Source organism: Danio rerio, chromosome 10 (assembly GCF_049306965.1).
Source record: "Danio rerio strain Tuebingen ecotype United States chromosome 10, GRCz12tu, whole genome shotgun sequence".
NCBI lineage: Eukaryota > Metazoa > Chordata > Actinopteri > Cypriniformes > Danionidae > Danio > Danio rerio.
This window is the reverse complement of record NC_133185.1, coordinates 5,815,001-5,827,131: the sequence shown is the minus strand read 5'-3', so window position 1 is coordinate 5,827,131 and position 12,131 is coordinate 5,815,001. Positions and strand designations below refer to the sequence as shown.

Genomic DNA, 12,131 nt, shown 5'->3' with positions numbered 1-12,131 from the left:
GCTACTTGCTAACAGTCCTGAACCAAAAACGTAACAGTAATTTTAATCAAACTGTAGGTTTTTCTTTTAGACCTTATTTTCAAATTACATGCAAAATGTCCCACCAAGTACACGCTGCTTAACAACATCGGATTTTGATGTAGCGTGCATTTAACGAGAGTGGCCAGGATTGCAGGTTGCATATAAAGCAAGCTGACAAAATACAAAACATGTGGTTAAAGAAACTGTTTTAAACTTAACTCATTCATAGAGACTCTTTAAAAGACATAATTAAATGATCCAACAAACTCAGGTGCTCAAAATCACCAAACACAGAAGAATCTTACATATAAATCAATCAATCAAATGTGTTTTTAAATGTAAGAACTTGAGGACCACCCTCAGAGTAAACTCAATGTTGGCCCCATGATTGGAAACAAGCTTCAAAAGAGATGGTAAGAGCAAACATTTGTTTGTAGTTCAACCCATCCAGTTTTCCCCCTGAAGGCTTGCATCATTTTGAGATTCGACTCCGCCAGATGTACACTGTCCAGAAACTGGGACCTAAAATACAATGCTGCCCTAACAAAGGCAATTTTAGAGTTTTAAATCAAATCATCAGGGGGAGACCAATTTTAAAACAATATATTGGAGAAAGGTGCTGGAATCAGAACCAGCATTTACATGGAAACAGATGCATGTAATTCTAGGAGGGATGTTTCCATGCAGCCAGCTAACGAGTACAAAGGATAAGCAGGAACATCGTGCTGCCTTCTAAGAAATAGCTTCAGCCAGATTTTAAAGCCGTATTACATGTGTTGTAAATTCATACCATCAATCTAGATCTACTGGCTGTATCTTTCCAAACACGTTCCTGGAGGCCCTCAGCACTGCACAGTTTGCAGATTTTCTTTGTCTAACACACATCCTGAGTCTTCACTAATGAGCTGATGAATCCAGAGTGCTTGATGAAGACGTTCAACATGCTAACTATCTGTTCATCTGCATATCAATCTTTAAAATGATTTCTAAACATGCATCCATCCTTAGAGCGACATCCTTTCACCAGTCCTTCCATTAAATCATTAAGATTATTCCTAAAATAGCATCCATCCTTAAATTATTTATGTAAATCCAATCTTTCAAAATCATATCCATACAGTCACTCATCCATCCATACATCCTTCCGTCTTTAAAATAGTTATTTTGCATATACAAGCATTCATTCATTCAGCCATTAAGACTTGGCTTAACAATATTTACTTGTATTCATTCATTCGATCATCCATTCTTTCATTCATTCATTCACCCCTTCATCTTTAAAATGATTCATATCTGTCCATCCATCCATCCATCCATCCATCCATCAATCCTTTATGATATAATATATCTTAAAAAATCATATTTACACAATCATTCATCCCTTCACCTTAAAAACTTTTCATATCCATTCCATCCATGTTTTCACCCTTAATAAATATAAAAAACATATTCATTCATTAATCAGTTAAATTATTTATCCATCCAAGAATTCATTCATTCATTTATGAAATTATTCACCCATCCAAGAAATCATTTATTCATTCATCATTCCATCCATGCATTTATTTATTCATTCAATTATAAAATTATTTTTCCATCTATGAATTCATTCATTCATTCATTCATTCATTCATTCATTCATTCAATCAATCATTCACCCCTTCAGCTTTAAAATGATTCAAATGCATCCAATCATTCATTGCTTCATATTTAAAATTATTAACTTCCACTCATCCATTCATCATTAAAGCTTTTAAAATCACGCAATAATTCACACCATCTCTAAAATTTTTCATATCCATCCATGCATTACATACATCCATACTATCGTCTTTGAAATTACATTCATTCATTCATTCATAGTGTTATCTTAGAAATGACTTATATTCATTCATTTATTCATTCATTCATCCCTCCATCGTTAAAATGATTCATATCGGTCCATGCATCCCTCCGTTTATCCATCCCTCATAAATCTTTAAGAATCACATATACTCAATCATTTATTCCTTCACCTTTAAAACTTCCATATCCATTCCATTCATCCATTCATCCTCAATAAATCTTTAAAAAACATTAATTCATTCATCCATCTATAAAGTTCTTTATCCATCCATGAACTCATTAATTCATAAAATGATTTATCCAACCAATAACTGAATGTCTCAATCTATGAATTCATTCATTCATTCACCCCTCCAGCTTTAAAATGATTCAAATGCATCCAGCCATTCACACTTCCATCTATGAAATGATTAATATCCATTTAAGCATTAATTCTTTAATTGCTTCATAATTAAAATTAACATCTTCCATTCATCCATTCATCATTAAAGCTTTTAAAGTCCCATTCATACATTTACTCCATCTCGAAGTCTTCATATCCATCCATGCATTGTCCATCCATACTACCATCTTTGAAACTACATTCATTCATTCATTCATTCATCCATCCATTTTATGCATGAATCTTTAATGTAAAAAAATCCATTCATCTATATTCAGCAACTTTAAAATAATTTATAATAATTAATTATTTACAATTTATCCTTAAAATTATCATTAATACATCAAGCCATCCATCCGTAATTCACATTATCCATTCATAATTCCATCTTTGAATCTATCCATCTGATCCATGCATGTATTCAACCATTCATCCATTCATCCATCAGTCAATCCCTTAAATTATTCATATCCATGCATACATCTCTAAATTGTTTAATATACATCCATCCAATTAAAAAAAAAACTATCCTCTATAATATTTTTCAAATGCACCCAACTATCTTTTTTTTTATTTTGTCTATCCTTACTTAAAATCCAACCAACCATCCATCCACCTCAACAAGCGTCTGTAAAAATCAAAATGAATTGACAGAGCACTTGCGATCAATCTCATAACTCCTGACTGGACAGGAAACAGTATATGCGTTGATAAACAAAGGAAGTCCAGAACATGAAACAGTGTCGTTCACACTGAAAGCACAGTCAGGAAAGATGAGATTCCGCAAAAGTAGAGTATTTTTTTCAGGGCAAAAGTGTAATTACATGCCAGCATCCAAGCTTTGCTCAGATCTTCCACACAAATGATGGGATAATAACAGTTCTCTCCACAGACATAAACTCCCTCTGGGCACAGTGTTTATCTGCAGGAATGCTGGTAGTCATAACAAGACTAAATATATCAAGTGTAATAGGTCATCGTATAAAATGAGGAGCATATTGCAAAATATGATCACGTAATGTGACAAGTATACAGTGATGTGTACTGGAGAGCAGTGGCAGCCAAAGTTCAGAAGACTTCAACTTTGACCCTGCATGAATTGAAAGACGGAAGATATTTATCATAGGGCTGCTCGATTTTGGAAAAAATCATAATCACGATTGTTTTGGTCATAACTGTAATCACGATTATTCAAAACGATTATCAGTTGAAGTCAAAATTATTAGTGCTCCTGAGAATTTTGTTTTTTTAAATAACTATTTCCCAAATTATGTTAAACAGAGTAAGGAATTTTATATCAAAACAGTATTTCCTCTAATATTTTTTTTTTCTTCTCGAGAGAGTCTTATTTGTTTTATTTTAGCTAGAATAACAGCAGGCTCTAGTAAAATTTTAAAATTTTAAAATCAATATTATTAGCCCCCTTAAACAATATATTTTCTGATTGTCTGCAGAAGAAACTACTGTTATACAATGACTTGCCTAATTACCCTAATTAAGCCTTTGAATTGCACTTTAATTTGAATGCTTGTATTTTGAAAAACATCTAGTAAAATGTTACATAATGTCATCATAGCAAAGATAAAACAAATCAGTAATTAGACATGATATATCAAAACTATTATGTTCAGAAAATAAGTTAAAAAAAACTTCTTTCCATTAAATGGAAATTTCATTTCTCGTCGTTTGATTATAGATAAAACAAGGCGGCAGCATTTCGCACAGTCACTTTAATGGTTTCTCTTTCACGTGTCTTTTGATTCTCAACTCGTTTGTTTATTACGCAAATGAGGGTTAATATGAATAATCACTAATCACCGCGTTTTGACACCTATTTGACCATTAAAGCGCTCATGTTAAGCTAACTTTAGATGTCTGCGCTCCTTTGCTCGTCTCAGTGTGCGAATGAGACCGCGTGCTTATGTGTGTGCGCGCGTGTTGCACACACATAAGCACGCGGTTTTTCGCGCATTTGGTATATGATGCAATAATTGTTTATCTCGATTAATTGTTTTCATAATCGTTAGAAGCCATAATCGAAAACGGATTTTCGATTAATTGCACAGCCCTAATTTATCAGATAATGACATCTAACGTCTGTCCAAGTAAATGATGTTTCGAGATGATTGACAGAGGACGTAAATAAGCAACATAACGATTTGTTAACGAGGAAGTAGTATGTCCTAAAGCTTGCACACTCTTCTGTTACACACTCAAAAGTATACTTTTCCTTTACAAAAGAGTACATACCTTTAGGGTGTAGTACAAGTATGTGAATTTGGACGCAGAGACAATGCTATGTCCAAAATAGCATACTTTCCTACTATATAGTATGCAAAAAAACAATAATAAGAGTATTATATGTGCAGAGTGGCTTCTCCGAATTCATAGTATTCTAAAAAACAGTAGCTGAGATGTACCTGGATGACCTAGTACTTACACTCCTGTAGTGCAAATCCATTGGACACTTTATTTTGCCAAAATGCCATGCGAGAGAATTCATGAAGGGGAGTGAAGCGACAACTACACAGTGCGGGTCATGTTTTAATGACAAATAAAGGATGTAGTAAGTCAGAATTATCTATTTACACTTTAGAACATGTTTTTCTAACGGGTGTGTAGTAAAGTGTGTAGTCAAATGTAGTACATACTCGAGTGTGGTCCTAAAAAAATCAAGGGCTTGATCAAGGGCTAGCCCTTCCCCTTAGCCCTACGCCTTCAAGCTAAAGAGAATTAGGACACCCCTACCCCTACATGTGAATGCATAAAATGAGTAACAGGAAGGTCTAAGGCAGGGGTCACCAATCTCGGTCCTGGAGGGCCGGTGTCCCTGCAGGGTTTAGCTCCAACTTGCCTCAACACACCTGCCTGGATGTTTCAAGTATACCTAGCAAGACCTTGATTAGCTTGTTCAGGTGTGTTTGATTAGGGTTGGAGCTAAAATGAGCAATACACCGGCCCTTGTGTAGTCGGCACAAACCAATGGTAGCTCAAACTTAGTCCCCTAAAAAGTTTGCTATGCTGAACTGTTTTAGACTGCCGAAATGAGCTCAGTGACAACTTTGGCCAGATTTTCTTTAAAATGACATAATTTATGTTTTTTTCTCGATTTTTTTGAAGAATATAGCGGCCTTAACCCATTTGCTTTACCAGCTTTCATGACAGAAATGAAACACGTTGTGACCAACTGGCAACCCAGGGCACTGAAATACAGTAAACTGGAAGTAGCCGGGGTTACACAGACCAAAACAGAGACGGATGCTGTATCCAAAATTGCATGCCTCCCTAGTATATAGTATGTAAAAAATACTAATATTATCAGTACGCAACAGAGTAGTATGTCAGAATTCATTGTATTCGAAAAAGAGAAGAACCTAGATGACCTAGTACAGAACTTCTACCTTTGTAGTGCGCATCCAATGGACACTATACTATTCCATAATGCTATGAGAGAATTCATAAATGGGAGTGAAGTGGGTAGGTTGTTTTAATAACGAATGTCAGATATAATACATCCGAATTTCATTCATACAACTCACATTCATATAATAAAATGTATTTTTCAAACAAGTGTGTAGTAAATTCAAACTTAAAGGAAGTACCTACTTTAGTAGTATACATTTTTGGACACATCTCGACATTCTGACACAGAACGGACATTTTAAAACATTGTTTTTAAAAAATGTTAGCTTGACCACTTTCTTAAATCTACAAACATATCATGATTTATTTAAGCTTTAAGAGAGTCAAAATTGCATATACAGCAATTTTAAAATAGTCAGGTTTATGAGTAAAGCTGAACTTTAGTGTTACAGGAACACGGTCATGTCATCCTAACTTCACCGGCAGCTCTAAAACTCGGCAATGACCTTTTATCGAGTGTGTAATGGCTGGAAAGCTGACAAAACTCACATTAACAAAACGTCAGGCAGTCTCAGCCCACCTCGCTGGCTCGTGTCAGGCGACGTGCTGCAATTTACATCCGCAGACACGAGGATAACATAAACTTTCCATCCAGGAGAGCAGTCTGCAAAGTCTATAACTCTTGCCACACTCATATGGTTGTTATGATGTTGGCAAAATGGCCCAAAATGGGGGTGGCGAGCAATATTCTGTATAGAGGAAGGGGAGGAAACGTTCAGAGAGATTACAAACCAGATTTGTGCACAGTCTGCCAACATAAGAGTTTATTTTAGAAAACCTTTTGTTTTTAGTGCAAAGCAATAAATTCCATTTACATGAGGTGACCACTGAGTCACACTTTTCTGTGTGCCATCCTCAGCAGTGTGCACTCTATATTTCTGCAGTCTTTTTTCAGTTATGCCACTGAGGAAATATTTTAGAAAGTTTTTTTCTTAGTCTGGAGATCAGTTTATTAATCTGAAGTATCTTTTTTTGAACAAAAAAAAACTAAAACCTTTTATGCGCTTGAACCTTTTTATGGATGTTAAAGGTTCTTCATTACTAGTGATGCACCGATCCCGATACTTGGATCGGATATCGGTTCGATACCGCATCTTTTTGCCAGCTGGTACCGATCCAAATTCGATCTTGGGCATGTGCTATATTCTGTGTTTATAAGCCAACTAAGCCATGAAGGTAGCCTATTATTAGACACTAGAAAGTTGTAGGCCATGTAGTCATGTAGGCCTACTATTTCCTAAATGTTCTGACGCTATTCTACAGTTTGTTGTGAAGCACAGATGAATATTCAAGTGGTTAAATTCATGCTCACTTCACCGCTTGTTGTTGGTGTCCCGGGGGGAAATCCTCCTGCCTACACCAACAACTGTTCATCAAACTGGACTCGACTCAGTCAGAAGCACCGTTGAATGCTTCCATCATCCAGGTTAAGTTTCTGGAGGAGTTTATGAGCTCATAAAGCTGGGTGCACCTCTGAAAGGATCTAGTGGACTCAGACACGGCTCCAAATGAATCTACAAATGAATTTTCAGCCTTTATAAAGCACATAAACACTTTTATTTTCTCAATAAAATCCACATTAGCCATTTAGCAACGAAGCTAGAGTCACCAAGCAGAAAGAAGCCCTGCCCATCACGGGAATCTATGTCTGTTGTGAAGTGAATTTGATGCTCGAATGAAGCGGATTTTGACACGAAAATGAATCGAGTAAACTCAAATGTTTATGCGTCTATTTACGCGTGAATAGCGTGATTTATCCGCGCGTTCCGCATCTGGTCTGAACACAGCATAAGACTATTTGTTTCTGTTAGTTTAAATAATCAGTGGAGAAATGCATTTAGTTTTGCATTATGGGTTAATTTTGACCTGCAGCAAGGAGTTCATTGCTGTTTCTAATTGATGTGTCTGTTAGACCAGCAGATAACATTTACAACACTGGAGTAGAGAGGGTTATTACCTGCTTTTCACACACAAAGTAGGCATACCTGAAATTTTAAATTAGAAAAGGCTCAATAATACTCTGGACAGATCTTCAACGCTCTGGTTTCTCCCTTTATGCTGCTCAGTTGCGAAAGTGTCCGCAGATACCAGAGGGCTGCGCGCTGCAGTGTCTCAAGCGCTTCATTCCCGCACTGCTGCGCAGACACAATGTCTGCCGCTCTGTAAAATTATTCTCACAATGAGTTTCTGCTCTCTTTCTGTTCGAGTAAATGTGGGTAAAGATGCAGAAGCAGCAGCTAGTAAAGAACACAAGTTAACTAACAACAACAGGGAAGAAGGGTGGGAAAAAAAGTGTAGCAAGAAGAATGGTGGAAAATAATGAAAAACAAACCAAAGACCCACCTGCTAGTTTCCACTCTAAAGTGTGGAGACACTTCAGGTTTTACAAGACACTGGATAAAAACTATGCAATCTGTAAGAAATGCTTTACAAAGATAAAATATAACAGCAACTTTACGAATCTGCAAATGCACCTCGTTCGCTATCACGGTGAACTACTCTGTGACAATGAGGGCAAACCAAGTCAGCCGACAATCACTACTGCGTTCAAAGCAAAGCTCCCCTTTGGCTCGAAGAGGGCAAAGAGTATCACTAGTCTAGGGGTGTCAAAAAATAATTGTTTCTTTGGTGCACCGCGATGCAGAGATGGACAATTCTGTATCGGTTCAGTAATAATCATAACCGGTTGTTATGTACTGACGTCAATTATCTCCTACGCGCTCTGTCGCGAGGGAGGTGAGCGCGAGTATTTACAACACTCAGCCAACTCAGGGCCGGCACGTGGCATAGGCACCATAGGCAAATGCTAAGGGCGCTGTACATCCAGGGAGGCGCCAGAAATGAGCCCGGTTCAGTTGGTTTTGTTTTCGATTTTCCTGACACACATTCAGTTATAGACGGTAATAACTCAAAAACCTCTTACCCTAAAAAGATCTAAAGTGTGTTTCCTACAAAAAGACAAAGCTGGTTATGTTTCACAGCTGTCTTTCTTTTTTTTCCGCTCGACATTACGAGCACGGCTCCGTTTAAGCCCTCGCAATATGTGTTTAGCCGGGAGAGCTCGCGCTGAGAGGAGCTCTCAGTTTTCTGCTCCGCTTAGCACAAGCTCTCCCTGTTGCGAGGGCTTAAGTGTGTGTGGGTGTGTGTGTGTGTTTGTTTGTTTGGTGCTGTCTATGTTTGTGTATGTGTTTGAATGAGAGACAGTGTGGTGCTGTGTGTCTGTGTGTTTATACAGACAGCTTGTTATAGCCTCCCCCCTAAAATATAACACTATATAGAAAGCATCGTCAATGCACCATGTTGCACTGAGATATCGAATTTTTTATTTTTCTCTTTTTCAGTCAGATATATCATGTGTCGTTGATAAAATTTCTTCCAATATATTGAATAACACAGATATGAATCGTGATCGATATCGATATCATTATCATGCACCACATATCACCACAGAATTTAGTCCTGAGTTACCTGTATCGTCCCACCCCTATAAATTAGTAATTCATATAGATTCATTGGGTAAACAAAAATGACAGCATTCAATGAAATATTCAATGGCTAGTTCAAAGAGTTTGGCAGGACATGAGAACAAAAAAAAGTAGAATTTTCATTGTAATCTAAACTATTCCTTCAAGATTTGCCCACAAAGAAATGGTGTCCACATTCTTCCAGTCATTACGTTTACATATAACAGGATGTGCAGCAGAACATATCCAAAACATACAGACGCCTCATTGTAGAAGAAATACTCATTTAAAGCTCATAAAGAGATGAATGGCACCTGTTCATTTAAAGCAGTGGAGGATAAAGGGGAGAATGTTATGTTTGGTCGTGCATTGCTGGACTTGCTGCAGCAGGTCTGAGAGCCGGCGAGCCTTTATTGAAACATCTTCTGCCTTTCATCGCCTCCAGCCTGTCAATAGCCGACCGCGCGCCTCTGGGGACAAACCTTCACAGATGTATAACTCCCACAAAAACACTCAAACAGATGCGGAAAGCAGAGTTGCAAAATGATTCTTTTTCATGTGCATTCAAGGGTGCTAATAAACCTTTTTGTTAAGGGGTTTTGTTGTTGCCGATCATATGCTTCACATACTTGAGCTTGCCGAGAAGCCACATTGTCCTAAATAGTTTTATATTGATAATGGTTTTAAATCGACAAAAAGGAGAGATTTTGCGTTTTTTTAAACACTTGGCCAATGTCCAAATTCTCATTAGCTATGTTTTCAACCAAAGATGCTAATTAGGGCTGTTCGACTTTGATTATTAAATAATCACGATTATTCAAAACGATATTCAGTTGAAGTCAAAATTATTCGCCCTCGGGTGAGAATATTTTTTTATAAATGTTTCTTGTCCTGTTTTTTCTAGGCTTGTAAAATGTTTTAATTGTTTTAAATTCAAAATTGTAATTACATCAGTGTAAAACATATAAATGGTGGAATAACATATTCTTTAATTGGGTACATGGGTCTCCACTTTTGCCATGGATAGTTTTGGCTTTAACAAACTTATCCCTCAGGTTTTTCTAAACCTTTAAACAAAAACTTTCCTCCTTTTCTTTCTTTTTTTTTGGCAATTTCTAGCCAGGAATTCTTGATCATCTGGTTACCTCTATGATCACGGAATATAAAGATGTCAGTACAGGCGTACCTGTTTCAGACAAAAATCTCTTCAAAGTGTTTCATATTTAACTCAAATCAAACGCTGCGTCGAGCACACTGTTCTCTCGAGTCTCAAAAAAAAAAAAACTACATTCCGCCAGCCAAGATCATGTCACGCGCACACAAAACGAACCTCCACAAACACCGTGATGACATCACATTCGCCGTGCACACTCAAACAAACACGTAGAGTATAAACCAGGCTTAACCAGATCCTCAAAACAACTCATTTACTGAATTGATCAAGAAATTGGATGTTTATATGAGAATATGTAGACGGTAGTTAACATGCAAATTGGATAAATTATGACTCCCTCACTGTAAAAACAGAAATCCCTCGTTCTACATGGTATTTATGCTGCTTCTGATAATTTTTCTTTAGTAAAGACAGCAGATTTACTAGAAAACAGTTAATGTTTAATATATTTGCTTCACTTTATGTATCCTAAACAGACACAGACAATTTTTACAATTCAAAAAATAAAATTGGTTACAAATTTATGTATATATATATATATATATATATATATATTTATGTATATATATATATATATATATATATATATATATATATATATATATATATATATATATATATATATATATAGTTAAATATATATAGTTATATATATATATATATATATATATATATATATATATATATATATATATATATATTTAATTAATTGTTAGTTATAAAGAGGAAATAAGGGTATAATGAATTATCACAGTTAAAGAGGAAGCATGTAAACTGAATGTTGTCCATCCTATGCACTAAATCAGACTATATTTGTTGATGTTTAGAGTAAATGTGTTTATAAATGTAAATATGTGCCTGGCATCCATACCGATGTACAGTACACTGATTTAAAATACAACAACAGCTCCTCTCTTTTAAACTGCTCAAAAGCAGAGGCTTACATTTGCACAGTCTAGCAGTTTGGGAGAGGCTTGGAATGCATGAATACAGTAGACATACACTGAGGAACTGAAACTTACTCTAGCGCAAAGGATTCCTGTCTGGGAGGAAAAAACTGTTTACTTTGCTTGAAAATTGTGCAAACGGTTGACACTTATATCAGCCTAAACAAAATAAACCAAATGACACTAACAAGAAGACTGTTTGGAAACGTATTTTGCTGACAAAAAAAACAACAATGCAAATATAAAAGACAAAATTGCTTTGGGAAAATAACAATTGTTTTTCCAAACAAAACCAGTAAATTGTTTTTTGTGAACAAGAAGACAAGAAACAAGAAGAATTTTATAAGAAAGGAGTTGTCAAACAAAAAAGCAAAACAAAACCCGAGAGGTTTTTCAAAACAAAACAAAAGTCTTTTCAGACAAATAAAAAACAAAAACTGTTTTGTTTACAAAATATTTCTCAGACAAAAGCAACCGTGTTTCCCTAAACAAAACCAGCAAATGTTGAATAGTGTTTTTCAAACAATCTAGTGTGTTTCTGGGGTCAAATCAACAGCGTTTTAAAAGCGTTTTACGGACAACAACCAACAAATTGTTTGACAAATACAACAAAGTTAATCAGTCAGATAAAAAACTGCTGTAAACAGGCCGAAATGTAGTTTTTCCAGAAACATGTCACTTTATGACTATCATAAAGTAGCTTATCTAAGTTTAGTTAGACAGAACTCTTTTGAGTCAGGTCAGAGAGTGCTCCGAACGCAGTTTTAGCATATGGAAAGGTCGGCAGAAGTCCTGCAGTGAACAGGAGAGAAGTGTCATGAGCAGGAAATGGAGGAGTCATTGATCTCCGACAGCGAGCAGGAGCCCCCGGGCCT

At 36.1% G+C, this 12,131-nt stretch overlaps 1 protein-coding gene across 1 annotated transcript in view; it reads right to left on the bottom strand.

The window, feature by feature from the left end:
- The window catches only part of ror2 (receptor tyrosine kinase-like orphan receptor 2), a 139,704-nt gene that overhangs the window by 53,784 nt on the left and 73,789 nt on the right, over positions 1–12,131 (bottom strand). The window lies entirely within an intron of this gene.